Raw genomic sequence first — 24,653 nt, 5'->3', positions numbered from 1 at the left:
TTTCCACGGTCGACGTTCCCTCCTGGTTTCGCCGGGCGGGGATACAGTTCCGCCTGTGGAATATCAGCGCGTCCCAAACGAAGGCAGAAAATATTCTCGAGGCGATCCCCGAGGATGTGTTCCCACATATCTCCCAATGACTCGATCTAGTATGACGCTCTGAAATAGTGCCTGCTTCAGGAATTCACGCCGCCAGCAGCCTCCAGAGCCGCATAAATCCTCTAACTCCCCCAACATCCACTGGGGGCCATTAAACCAAGTATAACATTCCTCGAGATGATGTCTATCACCCGCCTCCCACCCACAACCAACGGAACCAGCAGCAACGTTGATATACTTCGTCAATTGTGGCTCATGCGCCTACCAGCGCCCGTCTGATCCATCCTTGGCAACACCGAGGACAAGACCACCAACGAAGTTCACGGAGGGCTGGCCATCTCGCTGACGCCCACGCCGCCGCATCAAGGAGTCAGAACGTCTGTGCAAAGCCAACAAGGCCGGACCACCGCTTCTCTACACTTGTGCTACTACAGCACAAGATTCGGCGCCTTCGCCAAGAGATCGTAGTCTTCCACAGATACCGAGACAGACAGACAGACAGACACACACAGAGAGAGAGAGAGAGAGAGAGAGAGAGAGAGAGAGAGAGAGAGAGAGGAAGAGGGAGGAGTCGGAGAATGGCGGAGATATATGGTATGGGTAGCTTAAATCAGGCAAGGCCAACACGAGATTGTATCATTGAAATATTGGTGGAGTACATACACATGTAATTTAATGTAATAAGTCACAGGGCAGCACCTGCGATCTACACACAATTTTGATTAACTTTTCCTTTTGGTCGTTAGCTGTGCACACTAACTGACTAGGGCATCAAAATTCCATGCGTTTCAAGCTCTGGCTGACGATCAGTCACTGGAAACCACAAATACATTTGTAGATTTAGATTTGTTTTCCATGACGACCGGATTTTTATGAAGTACCTTGAATCTTGGTCTCATTACCTTGTAAATCACAATGGGGCATATGTGTCCAGACAATAGTGTTATTAAGCACATGTATGCTCGACAAACATAAAATTGCACATGTACACTCATACACCTTTTACTTAACGCAAACATTCACATATGGATGCACAAACATAGCCAAGTCTCTCCCCACTCCCCAAAGAAAAAAGAAAAAAAGTCATACATTGTTATATAGGGCTTATTTTTTCAGCGTCGCTACGGAATTGTGCGGAAAATGTTTGCTCAAGGCATCTGCACAAGATGGGCTAATGAAGAGCATGGATACCTTTCGCCATATCGGTGAGTGTTTGCTTGCATTTTCTTGTTGTCTTGAAATCATATGTAATGCCTTAAACCAGTGTTCATTCTCAAAGTGTTGCAAACTAGAATGGCATGACTGTTGTATGGGTCTTTGGATGATTCAGTCTTAAATTATTTGGTTGCGTCTTGTGTGCATATGTAATCGAGCTCGTACTAGAGATGCACCGAGGCAAAAATTTAATTCATTTACCAGTAAACACGGTGTCAGGCACGCGTGTTCTTGAGCAACTATTCAATTTTACACGCAGTTAGTCAGTGCAGTCACCTCGAATAACGAGAGAAGACAACATACCTATTTCGATGGAACAATAGGTGCTTTCTAATCTGACATCATTTCTTTGGCTACCGTTAGACAGTTTGATTCATTTAAGAGAGCCCTCACCCAACCCACAACACTTTTGCTGAACGAAATCATTCGGTGTTATCTTGAACGTAAAGGAGAGAGAAGATATCGACAAGACAGAACATATCGAGCTGAAACTGAATGTCAAGTAGAATATGGAACTTATGAAAGTCATCATACTGAAGCAGTAAAAAGCGACATTTACTCGTAATACTAACTCTGCCGTATTTGGTTCCTCAAGATTAGTTTGTGCCTCAAACTGAAGAAATGGGACTTTGATTCAAAGCTGAATCTTTATCAGCAGACACACTTCTTGTATTAATTTCTGTACCATCAGTGGCCCATCAATGGGTTGCAAGTAATTAGGTACGGGGTGGTTACTTCCATGTAAGCATACTGTTATATTATGTTGATACACCTGTACTTCCGCAGATGTGTGTTGCAGTGTGACTCGCCCAGCCTTTCCTGCAAGACGATGGGCAACAGCAATTAACTCTGGACATGGCTCCCAATGACCATATGACCAAATCCTCTGGAGACGAAAAAGGTAGCTTCTCTGGAAGCAAAGATAGCAACAAAATCTGGAAATAAAGATAGCAGCTCCTCTGTATGTGGAGTTTGAAACTCCACATACTTTTCGCTTTCGTGATGGACGGTGGTGGCTCTTTTAGGTGTTTTTTGTCCGGGTACATCCTGGTTGGCATCTCTTGGTGAAGGCGCCGAATCTTGTGTCGTAGTAGCACAAGTGTAGAGGGGAGGTGGTCCGGCGTTGTTACCTCTGCTGGTGTTGTTGGCTAGCGATGCTCCTGCAGCAGCACAGACGTTCTGACTCCTTACTGCGGCGGCGCGGGCGGCGGCGAGATAGTCAGAAACTCGAAAATAGACCCGTGATTTCTTTTTCCATCTTTATCACAATGTACCAGCATATATATATATGTATGTATTCACCTTGGTCCTTGGATAATGTGTTGGACCCGTGAACGACAGCTATTTCCCTCCCGGAAGAGAGCTCAGAGCTCGTATGACTGATCTATGAACAATGCTCTAATCTTACACGCACACACACACCTAACTCCCCGCCCACTAGAGTTGGAGTAACGACTCGAAGCGCAGCGATACTGAAATTATTTCATCCCTGGGCAGGATTCGAGCCCGTACCGCTGTAGTGACAGTCGGGGACTCTTCCAAACGCGCCACCGAGAGAGTGTGTGTGTGTGTGTGTGTGTGTGTGTGTGTGTGTGTGTGTGTGTGTGTGTGTGTGTGTGTGTGTGTGTGTGTGTGTGTGTGTGTGTGTGTGTGTGTGTGTGTCAGTGTGTGTGTTTGTTAGTATACGGTCATTTGTGAAGCGTCCTGGTGTCAAATATCAATAGTTATCTCCGATAACTTTCTCGGCCTATACTTTAATTTTGGAGTAAACGTTTCTGTCTTGCACTCAGTTTAAAGTAGCACAACTACTTTGTAAGTGGAGCACTGTGCTTGTCTTCTTTCATATGTACCGGTACAATCTTACCTTCACTCCAAGAGCTTAGTAATTTCTCAGTTCTCCAAAGTAGCGGTACTAATATAGTTCATTTTTTCTGTACGATTTCACCTTTATCTTTCAGCAATTCTCCAGAGCCTAGTGCCTTGTTTCTCAGTCTCTGTATCGCTTACGCCGCTCCGGCCTCTGACAGTTCTTTTACATGCTCTGGGTCAGGTCTGAGGCGCAGCTTTTATACAAAATTTCCTATCGTTTAATTACCTCCTTTTCTTTTACTCTTGCATTCCTATCTCGTCCTCTCTCTTTACTCTCTCGGGCTTGAAATCCTCTTTATAAAGTATTCAGTCCTTGGCAATGACTTCTTACGTTACCGTCAATGTTGTCCCTTTGTAGCATTTCTAGTTTATCATTAAGATCAGATCTTTTCTGTTGTCGCTTCACCTTTTTGGCCATTTGCCGTTGTCCCTTATAATCATTCTTAAGATTTTTATCATTATGATTCAGTAAATATGGTAACCACCCCTTCAATAATTACTGAATCTGCACTACTTCTATGCCATATTGAATGACATAGCGCGACATTCTTTTGTGACTAAACCAAGACATCCACCACATTACCAAGATTTCTCCTACAGATACATATGTGCATCAAATAAGAAACTATTTGTGGACTGGCAACTCAAACTACATGTCAGCAAGAAAAAATATCAAATTCAAAGCCATACAAATCACTATGAGAAAGCCATCTAAAAATTGATTCACTTTAAGTTCAACAGAGTGAAGAGGAAGACTGTTGCCAACTCAGCTCTCCTTTCTATTGTTCTTACACTGTTATAATACTCCTATGTACTTTATATTATCCAAGCAGGTGAAAAAGTCAACAAAGATCATGCAGGTACATATTTCATAACATCAACTTCCTATCTTACAATATTCCATTTACAGTATAGTGTATAAATGTATACATACTTTTTTTATCCTTTAAGATACTGTGCAATGTAAGCTTATAGGCCCGTCCCCAGACGTATTCTCAATAAACTCATCGTAATCCTACTAACCTCAAGTTCCCTGAATAACAGCTGACGCAGCTTATGTACGTGACACATCCGCCATCCCTAGTATCTAATCCAACGTGTTTGACGACTCACTCTAAAGTTCGGAAGAAAATTACCGTACCTTGAAAACTGAAAAACTATTAGATAAAACACGATGTTGACTGACATTGAAAATTATATCATCTAATGAACAAAGAAAAGGAATTCTACTATGGCAATGTATATTTCAATCAATGAGCTATGTTTATTGTATTATATTACTAATAGTCATATATATTGTAATTATATTTCTTTATCACATGCTCGACCATGCTCGTCCTAGTAACAGGTAGGAGACCCGACATATTCAAACAATGCTGAGATATATATACATGATGTAATTTCTCATCCTTTTCATTCACTCTGAGGAACAACAACTTATGTTTTTTATAGTTACTCATTCCCCTGAGAAATATCAATGGTCAGAAAACCATTCAGAAGCCTGACAGACCAATGCATTGATGTATATTGCGTTTCATTCACTTCATCAGACACGTGATGGTCCTTTGACACTCAGACAAGACATTGCGATGTGAAATGAGACCAGTAGAGTTGGACGTTCTTATCCACAGAAGGAACCATCGAAACACCTCCATGGGATTCAAGCGTGTACGCCCGCCGCACCAAGCCCTCACGGCACTTGACCACACGCATAATTAATAGAGAGGGACTACACGTCGCGTCGGGCTTTGACTAAGCCCTGCTAAGTTCCCTACATTGTGGTATTCCACAGATACAGAGACAGAGAGAGAGAGAGAGAGAGAGAGAGAGAGAGAGAGAGAGAGAGAGAGAGAGAGAGAGAGAGAGAGAGAGAAGGGAGGAGGCGGAGAATGATGGAGATATATGGCATAGATAGCTTAAATCATGCAAGGCCAACACGAAATTCAGTCATTGAAATATTGGTGGAGTACATACACATGTAATTTCGTGTAATTAGTCACAGAGAAGCACCTGCGATCTACACACGATTTTGGTTTAGTTTTTCCTCCTCGCATCATTTAAAAGGAGGGTTGTATTGCAGGGAAGGCACTCGTAAGACTAGACACTTCGAGTCCTTTCAGGTGAGGTCGTTAGCTCTGGGTGATGACTGAATGGGGCATTGGAATTTGGTGTCTTTCCAGCTATGGCTCACGATCTGTCACTGGAAACCACAAATGCATTTGTAGATTTAGATCTGTTTTCCGTGATGACCGGATTATCAAGTACCTTCAGTCTTGGTCTCATACCTTGTAAATCACAATGGGGCATGTGTGCCGAAGATAGTCTATATAGCATACTCTTAAAAAACAAAATAGTTATGTTCATGCAATTTCGGTAGCATAAATATAAACTCACTTTTTTTTTATTGTGTGTAAGGACGTTATTAAGCACGTGTATACTTGAAGAACCAAAAATTGCACATGTACACTTACACACCTTTTACGTAACGCAAGCATTCACATTTTGATGCACAAACATAACCAAGTCTCTCCCCGCTTCCCCACCACCACAAAAAAAAAATAGATAAATAAATAAATAATAATAATAATAAAAAGGTCATGGATTGTTATGTAGGACTTCCTTTTTCAGCGTCGCTACCGATTTGTGCGGAAAATATTTGCTGAAGACATCTGTACAAGATGGGCTCATCAAGAACATGGATACTTTTGGCCTTTTCGGTGAGTATTTGTCTTGAAATCACGAGCTCATTTTCTTGACTACGTATTCCTAAAACATGTAACCCCTTAAACCAGTGTTCATTTTCAAAATGTTGCAAACTGCAATAGCATGACTATTGTAAGGCTCTTTGGATGATTTATACAAATGATTTCGTTGCGTCTTATGTGCATATGTAATCGAGCTCCTACTAGAAATGCAGCGAGGCAAAATTTCAGTCGCTTAGCAGTAAAGACGGTGTCAGGCGTGAGTGCTCTTGAGCAACTATTAACTTTACACGTAGTTAGTCAGCGCAATCACCTCGAATAACGAGAGATGACAGTAAGCCTGTACCATCAGCGGCCCATCAATAGCTTGCATGTAACTAAGTACGGGGTGGCTACTTCCCTGTAAACATACTATTATATCATTCTAATACGCCTGTACCTCCGCAGATGTGTGTTGCAGTGGGACTCGCCCAACCTTTCCTGCAAGACGATGGGCGACAGGAATTAACTCTGGACATGGCTCCCAGAGATGGTGCAAGTAGTGACAGCAGTGACTCTTCAGACGGGGAAAGCAGCTCCTCTGGAAGCAAAAGCAAAAATAACGGAAAATCTGGAAGTAAAGAAAGCAGTCCCTCTACACAGGAAGATAACAGCTCTTCTGGAGACCAAGATGAATCCTCGTCACCTTCATTAGATTCCGCTGAAGACGATGTCGAGAGAAACTCCACACAGTTTTCGCTTTCGTTTGGCATGAGTATTTGTGGACCCTCTGACATGTTTGGAGGTAACAACAACAATACTGGCTTTGGACCTGGCTGTGGACACGGCTGCGGATGTGGTTGTAACCATGGCGATGATGAGAGCGACAGTGATGGCAGCAGCGACGAGAGCGCGAGCGACAGCAGTGGCAACAACGGAAACAGCAAGAGCAGTGGTAGCAGCGGTGGCAGCAACGGAGAGAGCAAGAGCAGTGGCAGCAACGAAAACAGCGATAGCGGTGACAGCAACGATAACAGCAACTCCGCAGGCAGCACTGGCACAAGCGAGAGTGTTTCGATGGAATAGTAGTAACTTCAGCAGTCACAAGAGCAGTAGCACCAACAGTGAAGAGTAAGACAATGACAATCGTAACGACAAAGACGTCCAATGTGCCAACGACCTTGACCACTAAAACAACGCAATGACAATAACGTCTTCTACCCAGCACTTCCTATCTACAATTCGGATCAATGCATTGTAATATTTACATGTCACTCTTAAAGTAGACTCAATACAATTTCAAGGCATGCTTATTCATATGATTGTCCTATTAGTGGTAATGTAGATGTTAGAAAAAGAGAGAACATTATTTGATCATTTGAAAAAATAGGCTTGGCGTCTTCATGATGATGATGATGATGATGATGATGATGATGATGATGATGATGATGATGATGATGATGATGATGATGATGATGATGATGATGATGATGATGATGATGATGATGATGATGATGATGATGATGATGATGATGATGATGATGATGATGATGATGATGATGATGATGATGATGATGATGATGATGATGATGATGATGATGATGATGACGACGACGACGACTATGACCACATTAAGGTCTATTAGGAAATGCATTCAATTCTCAAGGATAAATGTTTGTACAGGATAATTGACTCAATATGTCAGCTAGGCATAAGGCATGGTTATGAAGGTCCATTGAGGAAACATATAGTTTCGATATGTGACGCAAGAGAAACAAACAAGAAGAAAGTGGGAAATTGGAAGGTGAAGCGGTGTGGCCACGGGAACAGCTCGGGAGTGAGATGTGAGTAGGACGTTCAAGAGAGATGCAAAGGTAGGACACAGCTCTTCGGTTTGACCATATTCTATGGTGAGTGTCATATCTATCCTTGCCTTATTGCTCTCGTGGTGTGAAGTTTATTACCAGAAGCTCAAATCCAATGTCGTCGACCACTGGTGGTTAGGTAAAATTAGATAAGATGCTATGATCGAGATGCTTGACTATCTCAACAAAGGAGGTTTAACCAACGTCTTCACGGGCTCAGTTGCTCAATTGTTAACTCCTTCAGAAAGCTGTTTGATAAAAGACCCAAGCATGAATATAAATGAGAACAGGTCGTGGACGGAAAATTGGTTGATAAGACATATATAGTCTATGTAGTTATATCAAGAGGAATGACAGAAAGAGTCCTGGATACACAGCATTTGTGTCACAAAGGATTTGACAAGGTACTCCACCAGACACTACTAGATAAAATCAAAGCCCATGGCATAGTAAGAAAAGGGTTACAATGGATTTGATCTTGGATCAATTATAGAAAACAGCGGGTCACCAAAAATGGTGTCATATCCAGGTGTGGGAGTGTTTTTAGTCGAGAGACATAATTTGGGAGCCATGTCCAGAGTTAATTCCTATCGCCCATCGTCTTGCAGGAAAGGCTGGGCGAGTCACACCGCAACACACATCTACGGAAGCACAGGTGTATCAGCATAATATAATAGTATGCTTACGTGGAAGTAACCATCTCGTACCTATTTACTTGCAAGCGATTCATGGGCTACCGATGGTACAGACCAATTGTTTGGCAATGTGATTGCCCAAGAAGTGTGTCTGCCGATAAATATTCAGTAGTGAATCAAAGTACCATTTCTTCAGTTTGAAGCACAAACTAATCTTGAGGAACCAAATACTGCAGAGTTCGTATTAAATGTCGCTTTTTACTGCTTCAGTATGATGACTTTCATAAGTTCCATCTTCTACTTGACATTCAGAAGACAAAGCCTTTATATGCACCCAGTTTCAGCTCGATATATTGTATCTTGTCGATGTCTTCTCTCTCCTTTACGTTCAAGATAACACCGAATAATTTCGTTCAGCAAAAGTGTTGTGGATTGGGTGGGGGGCTCTCTCAAATGAATCAAACTGTCTAACGGTAGCCAAAGAAATGATGTCAGATTAGAAAGCACATATGGTTCCATCGAAAGAGGTTTATTGTCTTCTCTCGTTATTCGAGGAGACTGCGCTGACTAACTACGTGTAAATTTGAGTAGTTGCTCAAGAATATGCACAACTGACACCGTGTTTACTGGTAAATGACTGAAATGTTTGCCTCGGTGCATTTCTAGTAGGAGCTCGATACATATGCACACAAGACACAAACAAATCATTTGTCTGAATCATCCAAAGAGCCTTACAATAGTCATGCCATTCCACTTTGTAATATTTTCAATATGAACACTGGTTTAAGGCATTACATGTTTTAGGAATACGTAGTCAAGAAAATGAGCTCGTGATTTCAAGACAACTCAAAAATGCACAGGCAAACACTCACGAAAAGGCCAAAAGTATTTATGTTCTTGATGAGCCTATCTTGTGCAGATACCTTCAGCAAACATTTTTCGCACAATTCCTCAGCGACGCTGAAAAAGTAAGTCCTACATAACAATCTATGACCTATTTTTTTCCCTTAGGGAGTGCAGAGAGACTTGGCTATGTTTGTGCATCTATATGTGAATGTGAGCGTTAAGTAAAAGGTGTATAAGTGTACATGTGCAATTCTTTGTTTGTCGAGCATACACGTGCTTAATAATACTGTTAAACTCAATAATCAAAAAGCAGGTCTTTATTGATGCTACCGAAATTGCATGAACATAACTATTTTGGTTTTTAAGAGTATGCTGTATACACTATTGTCGGCACACATGCCCATTGTGATTTACAATGTAATGAGACCAAGATTCAAGGTACTTCATAAAAATGCGGTCATCATGGAAAGCAGATCCGAGTCTACAAATGCATTTGTGGTTTCCAGTTACTGATTGTAAGCCAAAGCTAACACATGAACTTTTGATGCTCTAGTCAGTTAGTTTCCAGAGCTAACGACCAAAAGGAAAAGTTAACCAAAATTGTGTGTAGATCGCAGGTGCTTTCCTGTGACTAATTACACTAAATTTCATGTGTATGTACTCCACCAATATTTCAATGATAGAATCTCGTGTTGGCCTTGACTGATTTAAGCTACCCATGCCATATATCTCTGTCATTCTACGCCTCCTCTCTCTCTCTCTCTCTCTCTCTCTCTCTCTCTCTCTCTCTCTCTCTCTCTCTCTCTCTCTCTCTCTCTCTCTCTCTCTCTCTCTCTCTCTCTCTCTCTCTCTCTCTCTCTCTCTCTCTCTCTCTCTCTCTCTCTCTCTCTCTCTCTCTCTCCGTGTGTGTGTGTGTGTGTGTGTGTGTGTGTGTGTGTGTGTGTGTGTGTGTGTGTGTGTGTGTGTGTGTGTGTGTGTGTGTGTGTGTGTGTGTGTGTGTGTGTGTGTGTGCGTGTGCGTCTGCGTGTGTGTCTGTCTCAGTATATGTGGAAGACTACAATCTGGGAGGGTTTGGGGGGCTTAGTCAAAGCCCGACGCGACGTGTAGTCCCTCTCTCTTAATTATGCGTGTGGTCAAGTGCCGTGAGGGCTTGGTGCGGCGGGCGCACACGCTTGAATCCCAGGAGGTGTTTCAATGGTTCCTTCTATGGGTAGCAACGTCCAATTCTACTGGCTTCATTCCACATCGCAATGTCTTGTCTGAGGACCATAACGCGTCTGATGACGTGAATGAAACGCAAGATACATCGACACATTGGTCTGTCAGGCCACTGAATGGTTTTCTGGCCTTTGATATTTCTTGTATGGATAGTATATTTACTGAATCATAATAATAGAAATATTAAGGATGATTATAAGGGAAACGACAAATGCCAAAAAGGGTGATATGACAAAGGAAAAGAACATATCTTAATGATAAACCACGAGTACAAATGCTACAAAGGGACAAAATTGACGGTAACGTAAAGTCATTACGAAGGCAGAAAAGCTGCGCATCAGACCTGAACCACGCGACATATTATGGGCAGGGTATGTCAAAGAGTGGGGGGTGTAGGTAGATTGTAGATTGAAAAAAGCGAGTAAATTCCTTGGTGGATTAAAAAGTGTAGTGAGAAATAGACATCTGGGAATGGATGCTAAGAGGAGATTATATGAAGGAGTGATTGTGCCAACAGCACTGTACGGGGCAGAAACATGGAACATAAGAGAGGAAGAGAGAAGGAGTTTGAATGTGTTTGAGATGAAATTGCTGATAAGTATGATAGGGGTTACTAGGCTAGATAGAGTGAGAAACGAAGAGATGAGGAGGAGAACAGGGGTGCAAAGGGAGTTGGGAGATAGGGTTGATGAAAGAGTATTAGGATGGTTTGGACACATGGAAAGAATAAATGAAGAAAGATTAGTAAAGGAAGTGTGTAAGGCAGAGGTGGATGGAGGGAACATGAGGAGTCGACATAAGATGAGATGGCTGAATGGGGTGAAAGGGGCATTGGGAAATGGGGAATGTCTATTGTGGAAGGACGGGAGAGGACAGATGTTAGGGGAGAATGGAGAATGACTGTGTATGCATGAGGTTGAGTGGGTGGGGGATGGGGGGTGAGGGTATGTATGAGAAATAAATTGACGCAACCCGAAGGGATTTCTCCCCTTTTCTGCATGAGGGGACGGAGAGGAGAGTCACCGATTTAATGAAGCAGTCTTGTTGTGGATGTGCTGTTTGTTGCAAGACTGCTTCTTAGCCAGGGCAGAGGACAAGATGCAGGGACGACCCGTCATACAGGAGGTGCATCTTGTGGGGGTCAGGTGAGAGGTTAGAGGTCAGGTCGATTGTTGACGGGGCGATAATTGCTTACTGCTCGGATCCGGGTCACCGTCACCTGCAGGAATAGGAAAAAAAAAAAAAAAAAAAGCGGCAGACTTGGGCGTTACATGACAGTTTCTCCATGAATACAATTATGAAATGGACCTGAAATGTTCAATATACTAATACTTATAGATTAAAGACTTTTTTAAATATCGTTTGAATAATGATAAACATTTTGTCTTAGGTAATTCCTTTTCAAGTTTATTCCATGTGTTAACACCTATAATATATAAGCATCGGCCTTTTTTTTGTGTTGTTCTGTATTGAGTTTTAAAGAAGTCGTTTGTATGCCTAGTCGCATAGCGAGTTTCGTAAGTTGAGTAAAATTTCAATATGTTTTGATTCATTTGTTTATTGTAGATTTGGTTCATAACAATGGCAGTTTTGTACTTTATTAAGTCCTTGAATTTCAGTAGATTTAGTTTTTTAAATAAGTTATTTGTATGTTCTAAACGACCTACATTGCAGATTATACGCAGTGCCTTTTTTTGAGAGGTAATTATGCGTTGAAGATTAGTTTGATAAGTATTACCCCAAATTTCTGAACAATAGTTTAGGAATGGTAGTAGTAGACTACAGTAAATGGTATGTAGGATATTTCTCATTTTATGCATTATTCCTAAAATTTTGGACATCTTATTTATCACGTGATTTATATGATGTTTCCAATTAAGTTGATCGTCTAAATACACGCCTAGGAATTTACCGACGGACGCTTTTTCAATAATTTCGTTGTTTATTTTGATCGGCTTAGTGCTTTCATTATTTTTGTAGAAAAGCAGGTAGTTACTTTTTGATACGTTTAAGGATAGTTTATTGGCTGAAAACCAATTGGATAGCTGACATAATCCTTCATTAATTGTCTTGATCAGTTTGTCGGAATTTATATCGGAGCATAGAATGGTGGTATCGTCGGCGAACAGTATAAATTTCATAAGGTTGGATACATTTGTAATGTCATTAATATATAGTAAGAATAGTTTGGGTCCTAGAACTGAACCTTGAGGTACTCCGCATGTAACTGGTAGAATATGTGATCTTTCTCCCTCAATGGCTACATATTGTTTCCTGTTTTTCAGATAATTTTTTAACCAGTCATTAACCTTACCTCTTAGCCCATAGTATTCGGCCTTTCGAATTAGGATTTCATGATTTACCGTGCCAAATGCCTTTTTTAGATCAATAAATATGCCGGCTGTCTTTTTCTTTTGTTCTATATTGTTAATTATCTCTTCAATTAATTCCATTACTGCTGTTGACGTTGAAAGATTTCGTTGAAATCCATATTGACTATGGTAAATGACGTCTTTTTTTTATTTTATTTTTATTTTTTTAGAAATGAGTCAAGGTGAATTGTGAATAACTTCTCAAGAATTTTGGAAAACTGTGGTAATAGTGAAATTGGTCTATAGTTATTATAACTTGATTTGTCGGCTGATTTGAATATCTTTACCTTTGTGGATCAACTTGCATTCACTTTTGTTAAATTTCATTAGCCACTTTTCAGACCATTGCTGTAATTTATCTAAATCTTCTTCAATATCTAATCGATTGAAGTGATCATTTGCCATCCCGCACAATTTTGTATCATCAGCAAATTTGGAGACAATAGATTTTAGTCCGTGGTTTACATAATTCATATATACTATGAATACTATGAATGGAAGTGGCCTAAGAACGGAACCCTGAGGACTTCCACTAGTAACATTTTCCTATCTAGAAGTTTTACCATTTAAAACAACTCTCTTTTTTCGATCATTCAATCAATTTCTAGTCCAACTTAATAGGCTACCACTTACTCCGTGTGCAGCGAATTTAGTAAGTATTCTTTGCAAAGTCTAAACATATTAATTCTATATTGTTTCTTTTGTCATAACTCGAGATGACTGTGTTGTAGAATTCGAGTAAGTTAGTCACGCAAGAGTGTTTCTGTCTGAATCCATGCTGGCTATCGTTTATCAAACAGTTACTTGCTAAACGATGTTCGATAGCATTTCCGATGATAGTTTTCATCATTTTTCCTACGATTGAAGTCAAGCTTATAGACTTATAGTTATTTGGTTTCTTTTTGTCACCTGTTTTGAATAGTGGAGTGACGTTAGCTAGCTTCCATTCTCTTGGGACATCTCCAGATATGATGGATTTTTTTTTTTTTTTATAATTTCTAATGGAACAACAATCTCATTTTTTGTTTCCTTTAAGTTTCTTGGATTCCAACCGTCAGTCACTGGTGTTTTATTAATTTTGAGTGTCTCCATACAACTTTTACTTTTTTCTTTTGTTATATTTACCGTAGTGAGTAAGTTTACCCTAGATTTTTCACAGGTTTCAGTTTGGAGTTCACTTTGAGGTGTTTCGTTTACGAATACTGAGCTAAAATAGTTGTTTAAAATATTACACATTCCTTCGTTTGAATACTCAAGTTGACCGTCAGCAGATACTAGTGGCCCAATGTGATTCATAATAACCTTTTTACCTCTAATGTAACTAGAATGTTTGGGGATTCTCTTCGGATTTATCAGCGATATTCATTTTGTGTTGTCGTTTTCGTTTTTTATTGTCTTTTTTTTAATCTCTGTGTATTATTACATAACTTTGCTAGCCGTTAGGTGAACCCGAACACTTGTATTTCTTATAAGCCTGTCTCTTTTTAGCTATACTTTTTTTCAGTTTCTTTGTCGAGCCATTTTGGGCGAGCCTGATTTGGGGAGCATTTGTCCTTTAACGGGATGTAGGTATGAATCATCTTAGTAAGCGTATTTTGAAATATTTCCCACATCTGATCTACAGGTCTTTCGCTTAAAATTGCCTCCCAATCTGTAAGCTAAAGCTCCTGACGTAGTCCTATGAACTGAGATTTACTAAAATTGGGTATTCTAGATGCACATGTATCTATTCTAAAAAAAAATTAGCGGTTTGAATCTAAGTCGTGATCGCTATTTGCAATAGTTTCACCAACCTCCACATCGGCTATCATGCTTTCACGGCTAGTGATCAATAGATCGAGTAAGTTTCCATGTCTTGTGGTTTCTATCCTGATGAAAGCGTTTAAATCCCGCAATATTAAATTCAGCTTCAAACTCTTTACCATTTAACCATGTCTCGGTTATTCCTATCATATCGAGATTTTCACTTTTGACATATGCCTGTATTTATTGACATTTATTCCTAATACTACAAGCATTAAAGTACATGGTATTAAGAAACGTGATAATTTCTTTTTTACACGTTTTGTATTTCAACATGATAATTTTGTTCTTTGTTGACACATTGTCAGTTGGTGAATTCTCCAACTTTCCGGTTCCATCTGAGTGACAGCTTTCTGTGCAGCCTCATCTTAGTCTCCAAAGGGAAAGATATCGCTCTTCTGCCTCTGAAAGCCCGTTGTCAACTTGGGAAGGATCTTCTTGAGGAACTTAATTACCTGGATTTGGAATGAGGTTGCTACTTTGAGTATGGAATCACAGACGTTCTCATCATTATTTGTATGCTGGAACCTTTCCGGGGGTGTATCACGCGAAATGATGATACATTTTACAGTAGACGTCATCGCACATGTCTCCTTTACTTCTTTTAGCTGTGTAACATAATTTTGATGCATATAATTAGAATTATTTTCCTAGTTTCACTTGATGGTTTGACTTGTTGCAAAATTACGCTTTACATTTTGTTAATTGAAAAGGTAGATGCAATCTGTATGAAAAATAATATGATATATTCACACAATATAGAATTTGTAGTAATGTTTGATGATTTCGGTTCCGTAGAATGTCCGTGGATGGGAAGGATAAATCATGATAGAAATGGCGGAATAAGATAAACATTATGGTAAACTAATGACCCATTGTATCAGTGCATGATGATGATACGAGATAATGTGTATTTAATAATGTTATTAATTGTGATAGGTATATAGAATTAACCAAGACATGTTGTTTATTGTGTTCGTGTTTACAGACACCACACACGCCATCTGTACGAGGATAATAAAGATTGTGTGCGTGCCAGGTTGTCTGCCTTCCCCCATCACTCTGTACCTTGAGCCGGCTACCTTCGTGGCGTTGCTTTGACAATATATATACATACATACGTACATATATATATATATATATATACATATATATACATATATATACATACATATATATATATATATATATATATATACATATACATATATATATGGGTGTATATTACATGCAATAATGATATATTTCACAGTAGACATCATTGAAGAATTTCCGTTTAGGTCTCTTATCTTCGTGTGATTGATAGGTGCAATTTATTTTCTTTGAGGGGCGGCTATTGCGCAGTTGGTTTAAAGCTATATGTTTGAAGGAGGTGTATTTTCAGAAAACTATTTCGACTCAATTGTGTACGTGATTAAATCTACTGTTGCCTTTTTTTGGATGTATTCACGAGCTTGTTGATAATTTGTTATCGTACCCTTTGTGTAAATCTTCATGCATCATGTTTGTAATTAATCCCAAATGCACTGTGTAATGTTGTTATCGTATCCTTTGTGTAAATCTTCATAAATATTGTTAGTAATTAATCCGAAATACACTTTGTACTGTTGTTATACTTTGCGTAGGTTTCAGATCGTGGCCTAATATGATCCTCTCCTGGTGAAATTGGTGGATTATGTCCACTGTTAGTAGACAAAATCCACCAATATCCACGTAGCGCCGCACACGTGACCTGAGTCCCCTTCCCTACCTGTCCACCTCACTACTTTTGTATAGTTATACATGCTTTTCTCCACTGTAATCACATCTGCTGAAGATATTTTAAGTGTGATGTTTTTAGAAAAAACACTAATAATTTATCTTACGTTCATTATTACTCTGCTCACAGTGAAAAAACTAAGCTTGCTGTCTTTAGTTCAATGTTCCTCAGAACGTACAGAATTTGCAACCCTGAATTTCTGGATAATGAGTTGATTAAGATATACAGCATTGCATCAGACTTAAAATATTCAAAGCATTTGGTAGACAATTCCCACACTATGGCTATGAAAACTTACTATAAAACTTCACAGGAGAAAAATATTTGTTGTCATAAAAACCTCCTGGTGTTCCTTTTCATGAGAGTATGGCAAGACTACCAAAAATACTTAAGGGATTCAACATAAATGTAGTCTTTAAGAACAATAGTACTGTCAAAAATATACTAATTAAAAATTCTCCACATAACACTGAAGGTTGCGTATACACCATTCCTTGTCTACAGTGCCAAAAGTTTTACATCGGACAAACTGGCAAAGATTTACAAACAAGAATAAACCAACATAAATACAGTGTGAGAAGTGATCAAATGTCTAGTGGTATTTTTGTTCATGTGGGGGACCAAGATCATGAAAATGACTGGAAAAATGCTATTAAGATAACATCTTGTAATTCCTTTACTGAAAGGAACATAATTGAAACTAGCCACATTAAAAATAACTTTTGATCAAAATATCAATTTAAGACTAGGTATGTACAGGCTTGATAATTTTATTTCAAAGAAAATTGTTACATGTTTTCCTGCCCGAACATTTGGTCCATCTGTTACCTGAGGGCTGTTGGTAATTTCCTCAGGCTTGTGTGACACATCTTTCCGTGTTCCCTAAAATATTTTTACTTCTGTATATATACTGTCTGTATCTCCTTTACTGTATTCCCTTCATGATGTCTTAAATAGACGAAAACGTTTGGACTACGTTTCTTATTTACCAGTGTTTTTTCTGCACACACACACACACACACAGACACACACACACACACACACACACACACACACACACACACACACACACACACACACACACACACACACACACACACACACACACACACACACACACACAACACACACACACACACACACACACACACACACACACACATATATATATATATATATATATATATATATATATACATATATATATATATACATATATATATATACATATATGTATATATATGTCTATGCATATATATATATATATACGTATATGTATATATATATATGTATATGCATACATATATATACACATATACATATATATATATATATATATATATATATATATATATATATATATATATATTAACCTTGATCTTTGCATCATGTAATGGACCCATGAGCGACAGCTATTTTCCTCCCGGAAGAGAGCCCAGAGCTCGTATGACTGATCTATGGGCAATGCTGTGATCTTACACGCACACACACACACCCAACTCCCCGCCCACAAGAGTTGGAGAAATGACTCGAAGCGCAGTGATACTGAAACTAATTCTGCCCTGGGCAGGATTCAAACCCGGACCGCTGTAGTGACAGTCGGGGACTCTTCCAAACGCTCCACCGAGTGTGTGTGTGTGTGTGTGTGTGTGTGTGTGTGTGTGTGTGTGTGTGTGTGTGTGTGTGTGTGTGTGTGTGTGTGTGTGTGTGTGTGTGTGTGTGTGTGTGTGTGTGTGTGTGTGTGTGTGTGTGTGTGTGTGTGTGTGTGTGTGTGTGTGTGTGTGTGTGTTGTGCAGCGTCCTGGTGTAAAATATCAGTTATCTCCGATAACTTTCTCAGCCTATACTTAAATTTTGGAGTAAACTATTCTATCTCCTACAGATACATATGTGCATCAAATAAGAAACTATCTGTGGACTGTCAACTCAAATTAGATGTCAGCAAGAGAAAATATCAAGTTCATAGCCATACAAATCACTATGGGTGTCTCATTTTACAATTTGTTCCTTTCACATTAAGTTCAACATTGTGAAGAGGAAGATTGCAGCCAACTCAGCTTTCCGTGCTATAGCTATCACATTGTTGTAATACTCCTATGTACTTTATATTATCCAAGCAGGTGAAAATAAGAATTCAACAAAGATCATGCACGTACACATATCATAATAGGAACTTCCTACAATATTCCATTTACAGTATACTGTATAAATGTATATATATATTTCTTATCCTTAAAAACACTGTCCAATGTAAGTGTATAGGCCCGTCCCCAGACATGTTCTCAATAAACTTGTCGTAACCCTACTAACCTCAAATTCCCTCAACAAGAGCTCACCCAGCTTATCAACGGGATGCATCCGCCATCCCTGGCTTCTAATCTAACGTCTTTGACGACTCACCCTGAAGTTCGGAAGAAAATGACCGTACCTTCAACACTGAAAAACGATTACATAAAACACGATGTCAATTGACAATGAAAAATATATCATCTAATGAACAAAGAAAAGGAATTCTACTAGGGCAATGTATATTTCAATCATTGTTTATTGTATTATATTACTAACAGTCATATATATTAATTGCAATTATACATTTTTATCACATGCTCAAACATGCTCGTGCCAATAGTTTTTCCAGGCACTTCTTGACTCCAACATCCAAGTAACAGGTAGGAGACCCGACATATTCAAACGTCAAAACCTTTACCTCTGCTAGCAAACGACGCTGAGATATATACAGTACACGACGTAATGGCTCATCCTTTTCATTCACTCTGAAGAACACCAACTTATGTTATGTTTGAATAGTTACTCATTCCCCCAAGAATATCAAGGGCCAGAAAACCACTCAGTAGCCTGACAGACCAATGCATTGATGTATCTTGCGTTTCATTCACGTCATCAGACTCGTGATGGTCCTTTGACACTCAGACAAGACATTGCGATGTGGAATGAGGCCAGTAGAGTTGGACGTTGCTACCCATAGAAGGAACCATCGAAACACCTCCATGGGATTCAAGCGTATGTGCCCGCCACACGGCACTTGACCACACGCATAATAGAGAGGGACTACACGTCGCATCAGGCTTTATCTAAGCCCCACTAACCCTCCTAGATCGTAGACTTCCACAGATACAGAGACAGAGAGAAAGAGAGAGAGAGATGATAAGAGAGAAAGAGAGAGAGAGAGCGAAAGAGAGAGAGACACAGAGAGAGAGAGAGAGAGAGGGAGGAGGCGGAGATATATGGCATAGGCAGCTTAAATCATGCAAGGCCAACACGAGATCTATCATTGAAATATTGGTGGAGTACATACACATGTAATTTCGTGTAATTAGTCACAGAGAAGCACCTGCGATCTACACACGGTTTTGGTTTAGTTTTTCCTCCTCGTATCATTTAAAAGGAGGGTTGTATTGTTGGGAAGGCACTCGTAAGACTAGAGACTCCAAGTCCTTTCAGGTGAGATCGTTAGCTCTGTGAGCTAACTGAATGGGGCATTGCAATTTGGTGTCTTTCCAGCTATGGCTCACGATCAGTCACTGGAAACCACAAATGCATTTGTAGATTTAGATCTGTTTTCCATGATGACCGGATTATCAAGTACCTTCAGTCTTGGTCTCATTACCTTGTAAATCACAATGGGGCATGTGTGCCGACAATAGTCATTATAGCATAGTCTTAAAAACCAAAATAGTTATATTCATGCAATCAATATAAACTCACTTTTTGATTATTGTGTGTAAGAACGTTATTAAACACGTGTATACTTGAAGAACCAAAAATTGCACATGTACACTTATACACCTTTTACGTAACGCAAGCATTCACATTTGGATGCACAAACATAACCAAGTCTCTCCCCGCTTCCCCACCACCACAAAAAATAAATAAAAAAATAAATAAATAAAATAAAAAAAAGATAAAAAGGTCATGGATTGTTATGTAGGACTTCCTTTTTCAGCGTCGCTACCAATTTTTGAGGAAAAGATTTGCTGAAGACATCTGTACAAGATGAGCTCATCAAGGACATGGATACTTTTGGCCTTTTCGGTGAGTATTTGCCTGCATTTTCGTGTTGTCTTGAAATCACGAGCTCATTTTCTTGACTACGTATTCCTAAAACATGTAACTCCTTAAACCAGTGTTCATTTTCAAAATGTTGCAAACTGCAATAGCATGACTATTGTAAGGCTCTTTGGATGATTCAGACAAATGATTTGGTTGCGTCTTATGTGCATATGTAATCGAGCTCCTACTAGAAATGCAGCGAGGCAAAATTTCAGTCGCTTAGCAGTAAAGACGGTGTCAGGCGTGAGTGCTCTTGAGCAACTATTAACTTTACACGTAGTTAATCAGCGCAATCACCTCGAATAACGAGAGATGACAGTAAGCCTGTACCATCAGCGGCCCATCAATAGCTTGCATGTAACTAAGTACGGGGTGGCTACTTCCCTGTAAACATACTATTATATTATTCTAATACACCTGTACTTTCGCAGATGTGTGTTGCAGTGGGACTCGCCCAGCCTTTCCTGAAAGACGATGGGCGACAGGAATTAACTCTGGACATGGCTCCCAGAGGTGGTGGAAGCAAAGGCAAACCATCTGCAAATAGTGACAGCAGTGACTCTTCAGACGATGATAACTCTGGAGACGATGATACATCCTCGTCACCTTCATTAGATTCCGCTGAAGACGATGTCGAGAGAAACTCCACACAGTTTTCGCTTTCGTTTGGCATAAGTATTTGTGGACCCTCTGACATGTTTGGTAACAACAACAATACTGGCTGTGGACACGGCTGCGGATGTGGTTGTAACCATGGCGATGATGAGAGCGACAGTGACGGCAGCAGCGACGAGAGCGCGAGCGACAGCAGTGGCAACAACGGAAACAGCAAGAGCAGTGGTAGCAGCGGTGGCAGCAACGGAGAGAGCAAGAGCAGTGGCAGTAACAGTGGCAGCAACGAAAACAGCGATAGCGGTGACAGCAACGATAACAGCAACTCCGCAGGCAGCACTGGCACGAGCGAGAGTGTTTCGATGGCATAGTAGTAACTTCAGCAGCCACAAGAGCAGTAGCACCAACAGCGAAGAGTAAGAGAATGACAATCGTAACGACAAAGACGTCCAATGCGCCAACGACCTTGACCACTAAAACAACGCAATGACAATAACGTCTTCTACCGAGCACTTCCTATCTACAATTCGGATCAATGCATTGTAATATTTACATGTCACTCTTAAAGTAGACTCAATACAATTTCAAGGCATGCTTATTCATATGATTGTCCTATTAGTGGTAATGTAGATGTTAGAAAAAGAGAGAACATTATTTGATCATTTGAAAAAATAGGCTTGGCGTCTTCATGATGATGATAATGATGATGATGATGATGATGATGATGATGATGATGATGATGATGATGATGATGATGATGATGATGATGATGATGATGATGATGATGATGATGATGATGATGATGATGATGATGATGATGATGATGATGATGATGATGATGATGATGATGATGATGATGATGATGATGATGATGATGATGATGATGATGACGACGACGACGACGACTATGACCGCATTAAGGTCTATTAGGAAATGCATTCAATTCTCAAGGATAAATGTTTGTACAGGATAATTGACTCAATATGTCAGCTAGGCATAAGGCATGGTTATGAAGGTCCATTGAGGAAACATATAATTTCGATATGTGACGCAATAGATGGGCTTTTGGAATACGTCCTAACGTTCGGACGTATTCTAAAAGCCCATCTTCATTTACCCTTCCCCACCTATCACTCTGTTATTTGTCTAAAACAGTTTCTATATATATATATATATAGATATATGTATACGTATATACATACATATATATATATACTGTATATATATATATATATATATATATATGTGTGTGTGTGTGTGTGTGTGTGTGTGTGTGTGTGTGTGTGTGTGTGTGTGTGTGTGTGTGTGTGTGTGTGTGTGTGTTTATGTGTGTGTGTGTTTTAGATATGTTCAAAAAGACAACTTTTTCCTATTTTCATATGTAATTGTAATTGTTCTTTTTGACCTGAAAAAGCAAAAAACCGTATTAGTTTTTATCTGGGATGTATGGAAGTATTCCACATGGAGGCTGATTTTTTTCCCTATCTTATCAAAAAGGGGGAATTTTAAGTAATTTCTAAATCATATATTGTGGTATAATGTTTTGTCTATCCAAGGTAGAGCAACAAATTAGGTACCAAAAGAAAGAGGAGGATCTATTCTACATATATGAAACAGTTAGAATTGATTAATTTTCCCCGTGACTTTTAATAGATAGGAAGTGTTTGAATGTCTTGACTTTTTACTAAAGTAGAGACATGGTTTTTACATGGAGTAAGATAGAGCAACAAAACAGTTATCAAATGAATACATTTTTAATGCTCTTTCGAACGTGTACAGTTTGATTAACATTGTACAAAAAATGTCATGTTATTTGTAATATTTACAGAAAAATAACAAAATTCTATACATTTGACCAATTTTATACAAAGTGTAAAGCGTAATTTTGCAACAAGTCAAACTATCAATGGAACCTAGCAAAATAATCCTGATTATATGCATCAAAATGATGTTACAAAGCTAAAAGAACTAAAGGCGACATGTGCCATGACGTATACTGTAAAAATGTATCATCATTTCGCGTGATATACCCCTGGAAAGGTTCCAGCATACAAATAACGATGAGAACGTCTGTGATGCCATACTCAAGGTAGCAACCTCATTCCAAACCCAGGTCATTAAGTTCCTCATGATAATCCTTCTCAAGTTGGCAACGGGCTTTCAGAGTCAGAAGAGCGATATCTTTCCCTTTGTAGACTAAGATGAGGCTGCATAGAAAGCTGTCACTCAGATGGAACCGGAGAAGTTGGAAAATTTACCCACTGACAATGTGTCAATAAAGAACAAAATTATAATGTAAGACATCATGTTGAAATACAAAACGTGTCAAAAAGAAATAATCACCAGTTTCTTAATACCATGTAATTTAATGCTCGTAGTATTAGGAATAAATGTCAAGAAATGCAGGCATATGTCAAAAGTGAAAATCTCGATATGATAGGAATAACCGAGACATGGTTAAATGGTAGAGTTTGAAGCTGAATTTAATATTGCGGGATTTAAACACTTTCATCAGGATAGAAACCACAAGAAAGGTGGTGGTGTTCTGTTATACGCTAAAAGCAATGTCCATGCCTGTGTTTTAGAGAAAGTAAAAAAGGACGCATATGATAGTTTTTGGGAAAAATCAACCCAAACAAATGGACAAAAAATAAATGTAGATGTCATATATAGACCAAAAACATTATCATTAGCAGACGACAAACTGTTGTTTCAAGAACTGTCGAGTTTCTACAACCGGGACTTATAGATACTGGGTGACTTCAGTTTTACTGACATTGATTGGATGACCCTTGAAGATAGATTTTCTCGGTGACAGTTACTTAGCTCACCATGTAAAAGAACCCACAATACATGGGAGCTTACTCGATCTGTTGATCACTAGCTGTGAAAGCATGATAGCCGATGTGGAGGTTTGTGAAACTATTGCAAATAGCGATCACAACTTAGATTCAAACCGCTAATTTTTTTTAGAATAGATACTTGTGTATCTAAAATACCCGATTTTAGTCAAGCTCAGTTCATAGGGCTACGTCAGGAGCTTCAGCGAAACACTTGTAGATCAGATGTGGGAAATATTTCAAAATACGCTTACTAAGATGATTCATACCTACATCCCGTTAAAGGACAAATGCTCCCCAAATCAGGCTCGCCCAAAATGGCTCGACAAAGAAACTGAAAAAAGTATAGCTAAAAAGAGACAGGCTTATAAGAAATACAAGTGTTCGGGTGCACCTAACGGCTTGCAAAGTTATGTAATAATACACAGAGATTAAAAAAAAAGACAATAAAAACGAAAACGGCAATACAAAATGAATATCGCTGATAAATCCGAAGAGAATCCCCAAACATTCTAGTTACATTAGAGGTAAAAAGGTTATTATGAATCACATTGGGCCACTATTATCTGATGACGGTCAACTTGAGTATTCAAACGAAGGAATGTGTAATATTCTAAATAACTATTTTAGCTCAGTGTTCGTAAACGAAATACCTCAAAGTGAACTCCAAACTGAAACCTGTGAAAAATCTAGGGTAAACTCACTACGGTAAATATAACAAAAGAAAAAATTAAAAGGTGTATAGAGAAACTCAAAATTTATAAAACAC

This window comes from Oratosquilla oratoria, chromosome 7, assembly GCF_046742065.1.
Source record: "Oratosquilla oratoria isolate Oo_2021 chromosome 7, ASM4674206v1, whole genome shotgun sequence".
Taxonomy (NCBI): Eukaryota; Metazoa; Arthropoda; class Malacostraca; order Stomatopoda; family Squillidae; genus Oratosquilla; species Oratosquilla oratoria.
The sequence above is the reverse complement of the archived record's forward strand: the minus strand, read 5'-3'. Positions refer to the sequence as shown.